General features: G+C 45.7%; 1 protein-coding gene across 1 annotated transcript in view; it reads left to right on the plus strand.

Moving 5' to 3' along the window:
- The window catches only part of LOC124544992 (high affinity copper uptake protein 1-like), an 812249-nt gene that overhangs the window by 526157 nt on the left and 268614 nt on the right, over positions 1 to 17478 (plus strand). The window lies entirely within an intron of this gene.

Here is a 17478-nt window from a genome sequence, read left to right on the forward strand (position 1 = left end):
ACCACTTAAACCTAACTAACCTAAGGACATCACAAACATCAATGCCCGAGGCAGTATTCGAACCTGCGACCGTAGCGGTCGCGCGGTTCTTGCGTCAGTAATATACTGTTCATATTTGAGGTCACTCTGAGCAGTGGTTCTCTTTCTACAGCGTTTTTAAACTGGAACTATAAGAATGAACATCTTCGTAATCTGATCAGATTTCCCGGCATGACGTGACGTAGCTATATGATCCTGCACGGACGAACGAACTTCACTGGTGTGCAAAACTTAAGGAAAAGGAAAGTTTCGCGTGACATGTCTCCGCCAAATAACGCTGCTCGATGAAACTTGGACCATACACAGAAAAAATTGCTAAAACATCCTCACTTTTGTACGGCTGCAGAAGGTAATTCAAAGAAATACACAATGAACCGAACAGGCATGACGCTTTTATTCAAAAACAATAATTACACTTAAGTCACTGCAATTTATTACAGTCCACAGTGCGGTCTTTCAAATAAAATGATGAAAGGATGTGAGGTGGTGGCCCTCAACTACGTACCCTCAGAGTTGAAATATTAAAAGCTTTGGCTGGTTTCGTTGTCTAGAGGCTGGGATACGTAGTTGCCGCATTACAAGCCAAATACTGCTGAGCCTACAGTATGCATTATGAATATACACATGAATCGAATGGTCGAAGGTTCCTATCACACGGCAATTGCGAATGTAACGAAGAAATTTGTAAATGAAAGATTGCAATTTAAAAAAATCTGCAGGTACTATCTTAACGACTTTAAATGATGAGTACGATAGTAGAAGTACTTTTGAGAATGCGGTCTATTTCTGCAAAACACTTATTGGTGTCAATGGTCCAGCAATTACATAAAATATAAGTTGAATAAAAGGGAAACAATAGATTCCAACTTCACGTAAGTAATTATGAACAACAACATATGTCGCGAGATATTCACTTCTAGGCGCACACTACGTCTTCACTGTAGAAGCCACGGAAAGCTCACAAGTGCACAAATCGACACTCCGAAGTATTTATATCTCCCGCGACCACGCGCAAACCACGCCACACTCTCCCTCTCCCAACCGTGCGTCCGTCGCGCCGTCGCGTCCAGCGCTTCCCGTGCCCTGGGACGTACCTCTCCCTCCTGTGTCCTCTCCGGAAACGATGCTCCTCCCCCACCTCCGTAAGTCTCCACGCGTCCTTTATGGAAACGATCGCTGTGATTGGCTAGAGCGCTCCCGCCCTGTCTCCAAGCCAATGCACATTCACAAACGTAATGAAACACTTTCGAAATACTGTATCTACATTTAAATAACTTGAAATTAAATAAATATTCCTATTGCTGGACCATAAACACGCTGTAACACACATTATTAAATATACATACAAATTAAATAGACATGTATCAAAGGAATAGCAAGCAAAAGTAGGCCAGTAGCCTAACGTCTCTGTACTTTCTAAAACGCAGTATGTAATTGACCAGTTTCTTCATGAATAGCATATATCGGATGTAAATGAAGACATAGATGAATAAATATATTTATAAGGATGCTGCTACCGTTTTTTCGTGTAACTGTGGAGTACTTGTGGCCTGACGCGATTGATAGTAATCAGCCACTTTGACCTCCAATAACTCATGTACTATTCAAGTTGCTTGCTTGTAATTCATACCAATTTAGGTTTACACTAATAACTTTCTAAAGCCACGTCGATCGACGAAATCGGATGAACCGTTTAGATTTTGGAAATTCATTTCTGGGTGTTACTTTTAGAATTTACCATCAGATCTACATCTACATCGATACTCTGCAAATCACATTTAAGTGCCTGGCAGAGGATTTATCGAACCACCTTCACAATTCTCTATTATTACAATCTCGTATAGCGCGCGGAAAGAATGAACACCTATATCTTTCCGTACGAGCTCAGATTTCCCTTACTTTATCGTGGTGATCATTCCGCCCTTTGTAGGTCGGTGTCAACAAAATATTTTCGCATTTGGAGGAGAAAGTTGGTGATTGGAATTTCGTGAGAAGATTCCGTCGCAACGAAAAACGCCTTTCTTTTAATGATGTCCAGCCCAAATCCTGTATCATTTCTGTGACACTCTCTCCCGTATTTCGCGATAATACAAAACGTGCTGCCTTTCTTTGAACTTTTTCGATGTACTCCGTCAGTCCTACCTGGTAAGGGTCCCATACCGCGCAGCAGTATTCTAAGAGAGGACGGACAAGCGTAGTGTAGGCAGTCTCCTTAGTAGATCTGTTACATTTTCTAAGTGTCGTGCCAATAAAACGCAGCCCTTGGTTAGCCTTCCCCACAACATTTTCTATGTAATACCTAGGTATTTAGTTGAATTTACGGCTTTTAGATTAGACTGATTTATCGTGTAACCGAAGTTTAACGAGTTCCTTTTAACACTCATGTGGATGACCTCACACTATTCGTTATTCAGGGTCAACTGCCACTTTTCGTACAATTCAGATATTTTTTCAAAATCGTTTTGCAGTTTATTTTGATCTTTTGATGAGTTTATTAGTCGATAAACGACAGCGTCATCTGCAAACAACCAAAGACAGCTCCTCAGATTGTCTCCCAAATCGTTTATATGGATAAGGAACAGTGAAGGGCCTATAACACTACCTTGAGGAACACCTGAAATCACTTCTGTTTTACTATAAAATAATAAAAATATTGAAAATCTGATTACGCCATCAGAATTGTGGTGCAAATAATAGTAATGTACATGTTTCTTTTTGAGGCATCATGATTCTTATGGCTAGTATTAATTTCCATATGAACTGTGAAATGTCTGCCATGATGGTTTCACAAAGTCCGCCATCTTTGGCACTCTCGGCATAAAAGTCTCTTTCATGGACACAGCGTCACCATGGAATTCCCAGCCATGCGGCCGCTTGACCCCGGCGAACGTTCGGCAGCAGGTGGCCGCGGCTCGCCCAGAGTCCCTAGCGCGGCCACGACAACTCCGAACTTAAGAGTGTTTCCAGGGCGCCACACATCGCCCGTTACCTCACAATAGGACATTAGAAAAGGCGGGACCCGGTTTTAATAAGGTCTGTGGTCACTACGGACGACAAAGTTTTCCCATGCTGGCTGCAAGGTTGGTAAAAAGTTTTTGTAGTCAGCTGTTCCATTCTTCCATCAAGATTTACAGTTGCTGAATTGTAGTTGGTACGTGTGGACGTGCTGCAATACGTCTCCTCAACACATCCCACACGTGCTCAGTGGGATTTAATATGGGGGAACGGACAGGCCAGTCCATTCGCCGAATATCCTCTCGTTGGGAGAGCTCCTCCACCTGCACTGTTCGATGCAGTAGCGCAATGTCATCCGTAAAAATGAAGGCAGGAAAAGATGCACGTGTGTAACAATAAAGTTGACTGGTGGGTGTACCGAGTTCTACGATATGGAGGCAAGTAAGCTCACACAACATTATGCCTCCCCACACCATAACACCTGAACCGCAAATGTTCCTCTTGTCATGTGAAGGTACGTTCAGAATCAGTACTCAGATTGAATACGCTCTCATCCGAGTAGAGCTCGCCACCGCACTCCTCCTTGGTCCACTCCCTGTGCTCCAGGCACCACCGCAAACGGCGCCGCTAATGTGCGGATGTCATCGAAGTACAACGTACTGGTCGTCGGCCAAAGAGATCACCCTCATGACGTCACCGTGCCACTGTGGAGCGTGAGACTGCGTGCCTTTCAGTCCTGTTAAATGTGGCTACCGTTGCAGCCGCTGTTTGATGTGGGTCCCTTCTTGCATATTGTACAATGAACTGTCTTCTGCTGTTGTGCTTGATCGTCGTCGACCACCTCCACTCCTTTAGACAGCAGTGCCCCTGGTTAGCAACGCTCCCTGTGCAAGAGAAACAATGCTGTGAGCAATACCAAACTCCTCGACTACTCTCCTCACACTTTGTCTTTCGAATTTCCCTATGGTTCTTCCTCGTGTGAAGTCATCCAAATGTTGTCACCAGTCCATGTTTTAATGAAGAACGCCATCGCAGCGCGCAGAAACTGCTCGCCAATTGAAATATACATTCCATTTTCCATTTCCTTCAATTGCCTCGTGTTGCGGGGTCAGCCCATTTGGCGCTATAGTCACGCTGACGTCACGCCACTTAACATCCAGCTTTCTGTGCACGACTGGTAGAGCTTTGGCAACATTCTCCAGCTGTTTCTTTCATTTTTGCCGAGTAATTCATATGTTACGTTATTTTATCTACCTCGTCCTTAATTTTTGCACAACCGTGTATGTGTCTTTCTTTTCCAGCGCTATTCGTCTGGTGCATGTGGGACCTTACATTGTGTTGAAAGTGGCCCCCGTGGACCTATCGGTTCCAGACTCGCATGGCAATCAAGGGAGTCCGACTTGCGCTGCGACTCGTTTCTCCATCTTACGCGAGGGATAACACTACCTTCTCACAAATTCCAACTTACAAATGCAATTTCTGAGTACAAAACCCACTGCGTAACATTTCCTTATATAGTATATAGATGACTTAGCTCATACCTATTTTTTGCGGTTACGCTGAATTGCTAATAATGTGCAGATCTGTTCATCCATTGCACTTCATGCCACTTTGACGTGTGTTGCATTCCGGCATCGCTGCTGCAGTTTTGATGCGTATCAGTTTACAATCAAAAACGGACGTGTCTTCGACCGTGTCCAAATGTAAGCAATTAAACGCATTTTGTAAACAAACTTCCTGTGGCAAACTTAAACAATAGTGCTGAAGTCACAGTTAGAGAGACTTGTTATGTGTTATCCATTATGATGATAAGTGACGTAACGTAATTTTGTGGCAAGTGTCTATGAGACCAAACTGCTGAGCCATCGGTTCCTAGGTCTACACACTACTTAATCTAACTTAAACTAACTTACGCTAAGGACAACACACACACACACACACCCATGCCCGAGGGTGGATTCGAACCTCCGACGGGGGTAGCCTCGCGAACTGTGGCAAGACGCCCAAGATCGCTAGGCTACTTCGCGCGGCGACGTAACGTAAGCCGTACTTACTAATCGCAGAGTAAACATCAAAAAGGAATCGTGCCGTAACACACCGGGACAAAAAGTCTTTTAGCAGTGCGAACAGTGTGTCTGTCTGTCTCTCTCCCTTTGTCTCCTCCCCCCCTCTCTCTCCCCCTCTGTCTCTCTTCCCCCCCCCCCCCTATCTCCACCCCTTCTCTCTCTCTCCCTCTGTCTCTCTCTGTTAGATACCGTATGAAATGATCGTATGGTATTTATTGGCCGAGATATCTCCTGCGGGGTTCGGCCACCGTAATGCAAATCTTTTTAGGTGACGCAACTTCGGCGACTTGCGTGTCAATGGTGATGGACACACAACACCCAGTCCCCTGCCGGGAATCGAACGCAGGCCCCCGTGCGTGGTAGGAGGTAACGCTACCGCTGAGCTACGGAGGCGGACTAGATATCGTATGTAACTAACGTAAATAAGCAATACGTCAAGAGTGTACAGCGGACTGTGTGTGAGGTCATTATGAGGCGATCAGGAGTTTGCTGTGAAAGCCGCGACGCTGCCAGGGGCAGATGGTTCAGTAATGGATTATGCACCCTTCTTAGCTTAGGCGCGTCATGGCGTTTGTTGGTACGCGACGTAACAGAGCGTGTGAGCCCGTAATGGGCGTCTGTCTACCGCTTGTACGCTGTCAGTGGCGACATGCATATGCATACAGCCGCGTGTGGGGAAGCCGTGTCCACAGCTCCCAGCTTGTCAACAGCCCCAACGGAGCACACGCGTCGCCCGCAGTATGCGCGTCCTAAGATTCATCGGTATTGCTGTTATTGTTGTCGTTGTTGCTTTTGTTGTGGTCTTCAGATCGAAGAATGAACTTATGCAGCTCTCCACGTTAGTCTCCTCCGTCCAATCCTCTTCATCTCTGCTTACCTACTACAGCATACATTCATTTGAAACTGCTTACGTCAAACCAGCCGTTGTGGCCGTGCGGTTCTAGGCGCTTCAGTCTGGAACCGCGTGACCGCTACGGTCGCAGGTTCGAATCCTGCCTCGGGCATGGATGTATGTGATGTCCTTAGGTTAGTTAGGTTTAAGTAGTTCTAAGTTCTAGGGGACTGGTGACCACAGCAGTTAAGTCCCATAGTGCTCAGAGCCATTTGAACCATTTTTTTTGCTTATGTCAACCTCTAGTCTCCCTGTAGTCAAGCCGTGGCCTTCCTCTAAAATCTTAAACCCCCGCCCCCCCTCCACACACACACACACACACACACACACACACACACACACACACACATTTTCCTCCATTACGAAATTAACTATTAACTATTCCTTGCTTCCTTCGGATGAACTTCATATGGGACACCCTAACCTCTCATTGTCCTCAAACGACACCTAACTGAAACAAACGTCCAATAAAAAATTATCGTCAAAAGACTTTACACGAACACAAATGTCTGCCTAGCCGTTTTACCCAGTAAAACGTGAAATCGAATGACTGCTCGTTGCTCCATTGCGGTTTGTGACACAACTACGTTGACACACACGTCCACTACTTAACAGTGCCTACTCACAAGTTATTTTTCGAATGCGCATCTGTTGCTTACATCTGTTAATTAAAGCTGCCATTGTGGGTACTACGCTGACGTTGCTTATACGCCAGGAATAAAATCAGTTTCGGAAGTTTTTGGAAGGTTGGTGTAAGTATATGCATCAACAAATGTTTTGCATCACCCCTCCATTTCGAAATTCTTGGCACAGAAAACAAAAACTGGCTATGAATCATGCGTATATACTAGTTTTCAATGTGTCCAAATCGTTAAATTAAAGAGAAAAAAGTGTATCGACAAAATAGTGTTACACGTGAGGGTTTCTTCACAGCACTCCTGAGCAACGTCAATACGTGGCAGAGACTCCCCTTGATCGGACGTAGGCTTGAATCATTCGACGAGATCAAGCCAGCCCTGGTCCAAATTGCCCCACTCGTGAGTGGCGATTCTGCGTAAGTCACGTAGAGTCGTTGTATTGTCGGATTCTAAAAACGGCTCTTTTCAGCCAATCCGACACGTTTTTATTTCGATTCATGTAGAGGAACAGGCAGGCCACTCCGTTCTGGTGGTCGTATCATGCTGAAGGAACGTGTTCAGTCATCCGTTATGCTAAAACAGTCACCAAAGTATTGGCGTTATGTTCTCACTGTCGCTTGCAGAATCTCAGAGCAGCGAGATCGCCCTTAACATCCACGAGAGGCGTACGACAGTGCCATGTAATGCCACCTCAGAACATCACTCTACCGCCAACTTGTTGCACATGTGGGACACAGTGTTGGAGGCGTCTCCACACGTTTTTTGTGTTTACCAGTGTACAAAGGAATCTGAGTTTCGCCCATAAATCACACCCGACTCCAATCGTATGTTGTCCATTCTGTACGATTTCTTGCACGTCTGTAACGGGGCCAAGGTGGTGTGGTGCAGGACGCAGTGCTCTCCATCGTCGCATAACGTGATGATGCGGACACGATCATTGAACACGATGGTCTTTCGTGGCATAAAGGATGCTCATCGTGATGATTCCTAGTCCTGAGAACGAAAGGCATGGTCGACAGGTAATATGATGTACCCAGATCTCTATTGTAATCCTCTGCGATGTGAAATGTCCGATAAGCGATGACGATCGGTCCAAGAACAGTCACAATAATAACACACCTGCACGACATACCGGGGGTGATGCAAAAATTTTGTTGATATGTGTACGCATTAGCAGTCTTGGCGGTGAACTATGACTTTTTAAATACTTACAAGCTGTGGGGTTCCAATAAACAGTGTCTTATAATTAATTGCGTTAACGCATGCATTTGAAACTACCCGACATTAGAAGCAAAAAAGTCTCGGTAGACATAGGTGAATAAACGAATCGTTTGTGAGATAATTGTGACTTTGTGGTTACAAGTCACTACTGACGTGAATCTTTGTAAACACCGCTTATCGGTCCGTGATGTGGTTCAATACCTGGAGCTGTAAACAGAATGGATACGGCAGTACAGTACACAGTCACAGTGCCACACATTTCAGCTGTTTGGGGAGAGTCAGTTGTGAAGTACGAGTATTGGAACGTGACAGTAAAGAGGAGTACATGGATGCACATTTCATGAAAGGTGCGGATAACGGCAGTTCACGGGAGGCTGCACGCTTGTAAAAATGGTTCAAATGTCTCTGAGTACTATGGGACTTAACAAAATGGTTCAAATGGCTCTGAGCACTATGGGACTCAACTGCTGAGGTTATTAGTCCCCTAGAACTTAGAACTAGTTAAACCTAACTAACCTAAGGACATCACAAACATCCATGCCCGAGGCAGGATTCGAACCTGCGACCGTAGCGGTCTTGCGGTTCCAGACTGCAGCGCCTTTAACCGCACGGCCACTTTGGCCGGCTGACTTAACATCTGAGGTCATCAGTCCCCTTGACTTAGAACTACTTAAACCTAACTAACCTAAGGACATCACACACATCCATGCCTGAAGCAGGATTCGAACCTGCGACCCTAGCAGCAGCGCGATTCCGGACTGAAGCGCCTAGAACCGCTTGGACACCGAGACACTGAGAGTTTTGCACGTTCTGCGTGGGCAAGTAGGCCTGCTCGAATTACTGCTTTGCTTGAAGATGTGGTACTGGGAACAGTCGAACACACTCCTGGAATCTCGACAAGGAGACTCGCCACGCAAATTCCTGGAATGAGCCTTGGTATGTTTTTGGAGAATATTGCATCGGCATGGTAACATTACCACCTCCGGCGAGTTCAATGTCTTGGTTGGTTGGTTTGGGGAAGGAGACCAGACAGCGAGGTCATCAGTCTCATGGGATTAGGGAAGGACGGGGAGGGAAGTCGGCCGTGCCCTTTGAAAGGAACCATGCCGGCGTTTGCCTGGAGCGATTTAGGGAAATCACGGAAAACCTAAATCAGGATGGCCGGACGCGGGATTGAACCGTCGTCCTCCCGAATGCGAGTCCAGTGTCTAACCACTGCGCCACCTCGCTCGGTTCAATGTCTTAATGAGGTGGGTCGTCGACTAGCAATTTTTCAGCGGATGCAACGACAAGCTGTAGGCACCCCTACGTTTGAGAATAACATTTTATTTACAGATGAAAAATGGTTCAATGGTGAGGGTCTATTTAATGACCACGGTTCTCACGTTTAGCGTCGTCTAGGCTCCAACACTCAGTCTACGCATGAGTGTCCATATCAGCAGCGTTTCTCATTGAATCTGTGTATGGGGGTACTGGGTGATCGTATTGCTGGGTCGTATATGTTATCAAAGAAAACTCAATGGTCGGAATTACGTTCGCTTTTTGCGGCCTCATCTTGCAGCGTTGGTTGTGGATGATGCATTAGAACAGGCATGGACAACCTTCACATACATACTTAACCTCGCGGGCTGCTTCATCACGTGACGCGACAGCTAGTGGATAAAATCAAAACTGTAGCGGCTGCGGCTTTAACGTTTATAGTTAACCGCACCAATATGGATGGCACACCTTCCCAACACGCCACGTCAAAACAAGCGTTTTTGAGAGTACATACATTTCATGTCTGCCTCTTCCTCAGATGTTAACGTTTATTTACGCGTTGGGAACATTGTATCTCTACTTCCAACGTTTTGCAACAGCTGTCTTCCGTTGCAGAATTGCGCAGCGACGTTAGTAAGGAAACAATGTTCACGACACGTAAATAAAAGTAAACATCTGACGATGGGATGTTAGGCATCGTCTGGCAAACAATTAGGCGTAAGTTTGCGAATTTCTTCCGCGGGCCGGATTCAAACAAACTGCTGTCCGGAATCCGCTGCCGTTTGCCCACCCTTGCCTTAGAGCAACGCCAGAGGATATGGTACATTTTTGTTGGAGCGCGAGCACATTTTGCTGCTATGGAAAGACGACATCTAACGCACTGATGTGGCCAAAAATGGGTTGGGCGAGGGGGACTTTTAGCGTGGCCTCCAAGCTCGCCTGATCCAAACCCTATAGAAATCTGTATTTGGGGCCACATTAAAAGTGTACGCCACCCTGGTTAACTTGGTTTAAGAATTACAGCAGATACTTGTCAGTGTTTGTCAAGAATTTCGAAATGATCGAGGTGTGTTTGAAAGGATTCGAATCTCAGTGCGACGACAGATGTAGGCTTGAATCCGAGTACAAGGACAACACTTCAAACACCTCCTTTAATTACGAGTACAGTCATGTAACTGTTGTCGTGTCCACTGGAAACACCTGTACTTATACCAAAGTGTGTTTAATAACTTTTCATAATGTTGTGAAGTGCTGTGGGCACAAGTGCAACAGGCGTGAACGGTAATCTGCATAACTTAACATCACAGCGGCGGTACTATAGTTCGCGCGAGGCGGAAGTTGAAACCGGCCAGCTTATTATACTTCGTTCGTCATAAGAATAAATCTGATGTAACCAAACACAAATGCGACGATTGGTCAGCAGCCGTAGGTCTCGTACACTGATATTGTTCCGCTCTTGGAAGTAGATCCAACTGATATGTTAAATTTCTTATTACTGTTTCACTGTAAATAAAACTTTTAAGGCATTGTGTTGTATTAACAGTCATCAATAGCTATCAACATTTTTATTAATCATTCTTTAGCTACGTAATTTTTATTTCATAAATCGTGTACAGTCACAGTCTCTGAACGCTACTTTTGCTCCGATTGTCCCGCTGTTCATACGTACCGTGAAAATCGACACTGCTAGTGCTTCCTACTTCATTGTGATACACGCACGCGGATCACAGTTAATGGCGAAAAAAGTTGTTATTGGGTTTCACAAGATTACAGAGAGATCTCAGCTTTGACGTTTTTTGAGATACAATATGTAATAGAATAAGAAATAATATTTGTACCGTATGCGTGGCGTAATCTGTAACGTCATAGATTGATAAACGTGTGTGCTGGCCGACGGCGGTACCGAACTTGATGAAATCCCTAATTTTTTGATTCGTTTTGATCCTCTTGAGCTTTTAAATATGAAATTTATAAAATATATGGTAATTAAATCATATTTAACCATAATTTTTCAAGATAAATGCACGCCCTCTAGTTTCTAATTACATATCGCACCCAAAATTCTGGTTTTCATTGCAAATACACATTCTTAATTATCAATATTTTATAAAGGATTGTTGAGAATTGTTGAAGTTAAGAAAATATTACACAGTTAAATTTCTCGGAGAAAGATGAAAAATCAAATGCTCTTTGTTTGAATTACCTATTGTTTTGTTGGACAGATGTGGTCTCACGCGCACCAGAGTGATAAACGTCGTACAGATATGGAAAACAATAATAAATATTCATAGCGTCGAGCACACTGTACAGATGCTGCATTTTTGCAGTTGTCACCTCAACACCGCCATCTGAACCCAGTAGAATTGGCCTGGAGCCAAGTTAACAGCTTTGGCGCGAAAAATAAGACATTTAAGCTGCCAAACGTACTGGAACTAGTGCACGAAGCTTTGTCACACGCCACTGCCGAACGACGGCGAAACGCAGAACAGCACGTTAAAAAAGTGGAGGAGGAAATTTGAACATATTGGTGGTTTGGGAGTCTGTTGCTGATCGCCTCGTTGTAAACGTAGCAGTACGGAAGTGTATTCCTCCGAGGCAGATATGGATGGAGTTCAGGCATTACCCGACGACTGACTGTAATACTTTCAGTGGGCCGCGCGGGATTAGCCGAGCGGTCTAAGGCGCTGCAATCATGGACAGTGCGGCTGATCCCGACAGAGGTTCGAGTCCTCCCTCGGGCATGGGTGTGTGTATTTGTCCTTAGGATAATTTAGATTAAGTAGTGTGTAACCTTAGGGACTGATGACCTTAGCAGTTAAGTCCCATAAGATTTCACACACATTTGAACATTTTAACCTTCCGTGGCTTCAATATTTAACTTCATGGTGAAATCCCAGCAGTGCGCTTTTACGCCACACATAGCTCATGTAGAAAAATTACCCTTGTTAAAGTCAGGAACTTTCATCACTTTTGTTTTTAATTACAGTGTTATGTTAGCAGCCGGCCGCGGTGGTCTAGCGGTTCTAGGCGCTCAGTCCGGAACCGCGCGACTGCTACGGTCGCAGGTTCGAATCCTGCCTCGGGCATGGATGCGTGTGATGTCCTTAGGTTAGTTAGGTTTAAGTAGTTCTAAGTTCTAGGGGACTGATGACCGCAGATGTTAAGTCCCATAGTGCTCAGAGCCATTTGAACCATTTTTTTTGTTATGTTAGCTAAGATCGAGAGCATGTTATGTTTTCCGTCCAGTCACATAAAAAGCGTATTGCCGCAGTTTTGCCATATATTATTTCATTCTGTTTAAAAATTAAGTGACATTCAAAGCTGTATTGTTCTCTGCTCGTCTCTTTTTACGTCTTTACTGCAACTGCTCACATCACTGCTTGTTAGTTGGATCACTTGCCTGGTCAGTGCTGTCCAAATTAAATGCGCCGGAAAAGCTGTTGCCCACCATTATCAAAAATGGTTCAAATGGCTCTCAGCACTATAGGACGTAACATCTGAGGTCATCAGTCCACTAGACTTAGAACTGCTTAAACCTAACTAACCTAAGGACATCACACACATCCATGTCCGAGGCAGGATTCGAACCTGCGACTGTAGCAGCCGCCAACATTATCGCTGAGTGAAGTACGAGCAGCGCACAGCAGAAAACGTATTCTCAGTGTCTTACATTACTGTACTCGAGACAGTTTGGCTTCTCTCCACGTGAAACGAAATCCAATGAGGTTCCAGGAAACGCGGAAGAATACATAGTGCAATGTTTACGTGAAATTTATTCTTGTGATGAACGGAGTATAGCAGACCTACAGAGGGCGACTAAGTCTGAGCCAATAAAACAGAAGTGTTACTCTGCGAGACGACTATTTAGGCCCGCGCCGTGATGGCAGCCAGCACTTTCAGCGCAGCCAGCTCACTGGTTAGACATCAGACATCCCCTGAGCGACGCTCTTACACGATCAACGGTTTCACTCCTCGCCGTCACCGTGAAGTGGGACTGGCCAAACGGGACGCTGCCGAGTGGAGAGGACATGGTATTCGGTTTTGCTACACCTTTTACGTTTAGCAAGTGTCGGACTTAGTGCCAGTGTTGCGAAATTCATTTCTACAGACTTTAAGGGGATTCAACCTGTGTCAGTTTCACTTCTTGGAACTCACATTATTTGAGCACTCAATCAATCACCACAGTTTTTATTTTTGTTCTCAAGAAAATAGTTATTGTATTCACCGCAAAACTGTGAGTTTATTTCTTGTGTTGCAAATAAAACTGTTTAACTAGTATGCCTGGTGAACTTTTCGTTAGATTTAACCGAAGGAAGCGACCTAACATACAGCATTGTTACCTTTTTCTAACTGAGGTAGCGTTTTCCTAACTGGGATAGTGTTTACACTAAATCAAATCAGTGGTGGCTGGAAACCACAGAGTCGCAATCATCTCACGAACGGTTCGTTTGCCAGCCTATGTTTACCGAAACTTCTTTTACTTCTACACTGAAGAGCCAAAGAAAGTGGTACATCTGCCTAATATCGCACGAGCACGCGGAAGTGCCGCAACACTGCGTAGCACAGCCGGCCGGAGTGGCTGTGCAGTTCTAGGCGCTACAGTCTGGAGCCGAGCGACCGCTACGAGCGCGGGTTCGAATCTTACCTCGGGCAATGATGTGTGTGATGTCCTTAGGTTAGTTATGTTTAATTAGTTCTAAGTTCTAGGCGACTGATGGCCTCAGAAGTTAAGTCGCGTAGTGCTCAGAGCCATTTGAACTACGTAGCACGGACTCGACTGATGTCTGAAATAGTGCTGGAGGGAACGGACACCATGAATCCTGCAGGGCTGGCCATAAATCCGTAGGAGTACGAGTACGTGGAGATCTCTTCTGCGTAGCACGTTGCAAGGCATCCCAGATATGCTCAATAATGTTCATGTCTGGGGACTTTGGTAGCCAGCGGAAGTGTTTAAACTCAGAAGAGCGTTCCTGCAGGCACTCTCTAGCAATTCTGGACGTGTGAGATGTCGCATTTTCCTGCTAGAATTGCCCAGGTCCGTCGGAATGCACAATGGACATGAATGGATACATGTGCAGAGACGGGATTCTTACGTACCTGTCAGAGTCGTATCTAGACGTATCAGGGGTCCTACATCACTCCAACTGCACACCCCCACACCATTACAGAGCCTCCACCAGCTTGAACAGTCCTCTGCTGACATGCAGGGTCCATGGGTTAATGAGGTTGTCTCCATACCCGTACACGTCCAACCGCTCGATACAGTTTGAAACGAGACTTGTCCGACCAGGCAACACGTTTCCAGTCATCAAGAATTCCAATGTCGGTGTTGATGCGCCCCGACTAGGCGTAACGCTTTGTGTTGTGCAGTCATCAAGGGTATACGAGTGGACCCCCGGCTCCGAAAGTCCTTATCGATGATGTTTCGTTAAATGGTTCGCACGCTGACAATGTTCTTGCAGGATCTTTTTCCGGCCGCAGTGATTCCTGATATTCACGGTGCACCCGTGAAATGGTCGAGTGGGAAAATCCCCACTTCATTGCCAACTCGGAGATGCTGTTTGCCATCATTCATGCACCGAGTATAACAATACGTTAAAACTCACTTAAATCTTGATAACCTGCCATTGTAGCAGCAGTAATCGATCTGACAAGTGTGCCAGACAATTTTTGTCTTATTTAGGCGTTGGTGACGGCAGCGCCGTAATCTGCCTTTTAACTCCGTCTAAGGACCACGAGTCACCTACGGGACCATCCGACCGCTGTGTCATCCTCAGTGGTGGATGCGGATAGGAGGGGCGTGGGATCAGCACACCGCTCTCCCGGTCGTGATGATGGTATTCTTGACCGAAGCCGCTACTATTCGGTCGAGTAGCTCCTCGACTGGCATCACGAGGCTCAATGCACCCCGAAAAATGGCAACAGCGCATGGCGGCTGGATGGTCACCGATCCAAGTGCCGACCGCGCCTGACAGCGCCTAACTTCGGTGATCTCACTGTTAACATAGCTCTATATTTGAATAGGCAAGGCTATATCATTTTATTTGGCGATTCAGTAGAGTGTCGTGTACTTTGTACGCGTTTGCGCCGTTAATTGTGATACACCCTCCATTTAGAGTTGATGTGGGTAAATAAATTGGAAATCCGGCCAGCTGTTCTGGCGTACAAGAATGACGCAGCCGGCGGTATTGGGTGACCAGCTGGCAGCAGCACGTGGATGCCTCGCGGGGCTGCGACGTGCACGCCACGCCACGGAGCAGCAGCGTGGGCCGTGTTATAGACAGGGCGCCGCCAGTGCGGGATGAATAAGTCATGAGGCGGGCGTGCTTCGTTACCGCCGCCGATGCCTGACCTCGGCGACCAGCCTTTCCTTCTCCTGCCCTGCTGTGGCGTGGCCTCTGCTGCCACCTGCCGCTGCCGGGTGAACGCTGACGGGTGAAGGTCGCTGGCGGGTGGCGAGGAGGTTACGAGTTCGGCCGCGGGTGCCGCGAAACAAGTGTAGGGATGGCCAGACTTCAGCTTCTCCTGGCCTATCCAGTGTTCCAATGCAGCCGGGTAACGTCTACGGCAATAAGCCGATACTTCGACGCCCGTCATCTTCAAGGTGCCGCCCGATGTGGCCGAGCGGTTCTAGGCGCTTCAGTCTAGAACCGCGCAACCGCTACGGTCGCAGGTTCGAATCCCGCCTCGGGCATGAATGTGTGTGATGTCGTTAGGTTAGTTAGGTTTAAGGAGTTCTAAGTTCTAAGAGACTGATGACCTCAGATGTTAAGTCCCATAGTGCTCAGAGCCATTTGAACCATCTTCAAGGCATAAATGGAACGGGGGATCTCCGTGCATGGCAACTTGAACCTAGGTGAGCTGGAGTGCGTTAAAGAGGAAAACTAAATCATGGCGCGTGCAGCAGGCATTTTTTTTTTTTATTCCATTTTGTTTTGGGCTGTCTAAAAGATATACAGGGTGATTTTGTCCACCGTGTGCAAACTCAACCACGACGAGAGGATACTTACGTATCATACAATGAAGGCTTTCACGGCCGAATGGTACTGTTGTTGATAATTCTTCCGGTTTGTATGGCCGTGGTCCATGGAATTCTTCTATTCCCAACGTTTCGTCCAATACTACGTTGGACATCCTCAGGGGTTATGGCTGGTCTGCTGAGTCCTGCCGACAGACGAGTCGGGCGTCGGAGAGCGGCCTAAATACCGAGGAAAGTGGGCGTGGTCTAGCTTGCACATAGTAGCAGAGAGAAAACTAGTCAAAGGTAAAATGTAACTATCGATAATAGTCCGTCATAGATAAAAATCACTCATCGATTCTGTAACGCCACTGTCCATATCTCGCTTAATTTCGAGGCCTCTTCTTTTCTCTTAAAATTATCTTCATGTTTATAAATTTCAATAGCCTCCCTATACAGTCGTGGGTAATAACTCGTGGTAGCACTTAAAACTGTAGTTTCAGAAAACTTAACTACATGGTCACCTGACTGAAGAAAGAATATAATGAAACACTCTAAAATTCGATGCAAGTGGTTACGAGACAGTCGCGGCTTGTGATTGTCGTACTGAGGGAGGCTGTGAATCTTTATCAGTGTGGTCTAATTCTCCAGTGCCGGAGAGACCTACCGACGTTTTTCTGTCCCCTTCAATAATGTCTGAAATACATGCTGTTGGCAGTTACATCCAATGCATATGTAACGCAAACGTCTAAAGGCACCTCAAGGAAGAAAAATAAACTCGTAAATAAAGTGCTACATCAAGAGACCGCTATTAGCAAGGAATAAACTTGTTAGGAACTTAAGTAGGGACAGGTTTCCAGTCCTCATTTCATCTAATCCTTCGTGAAACTCGTGCTACGTGGTGACACTTTTGTCTGTGTGTTCTAGTGCAATCTAGCGAGGCATATACGAACTAAGGATGCCTTTATGACAGTGGATAAAATATCAATTGCCAGGAACAAAACAATCTTTAACCCTGTCAAAAAAATTAATATCGAACGTCGATTGGTGATGGACCAAGGCATAACACAGAAATGCAGAGACAGAGATTCCCGTATGAAGGTTCAGCTTATTGATTACCCTTGCCTGTAAGCAGCGGAACATGAAATCGTACAGAGAAATCGTACAGAGACTTCCTCTGAGCTCAACTCATTGACCTCTGTACAAGCGCATAAGAGTTGTACTTCGTCGAAGGCACGGCCAGAACCTCTCCTACACACAGCTAACCAGCATTTCAAGTCGCAGCTCTAAGACTGTTTGAAAGACGTAATTCAATATTAACAGTTTAAAAACAGTTGATTGTCATTGTTTAAATCCAAGTGGAAAATATACAGTATGCTTCCTGATAACTGAAATTCTGTAATACATTATTGACAAATTTATTCTACGATGGGCGTTCCATATCGATTT

Source organism: Schistocerca americana, chromosome 8, assembly GCF_021461395.2.
Source record: "Schistocerca americana isolate TAMUIC-IGC-003095 chromosome 8, iqSchAmer2.1, whole genome shotgun sequence".
Classification (NCBI taxonomy): domain Eukaryota; kingdom Metazoa; phylum Arthropoda; class Insecta; order Orthoptera; family Acrididae; genus Schistocerca; species Schistocerca americana.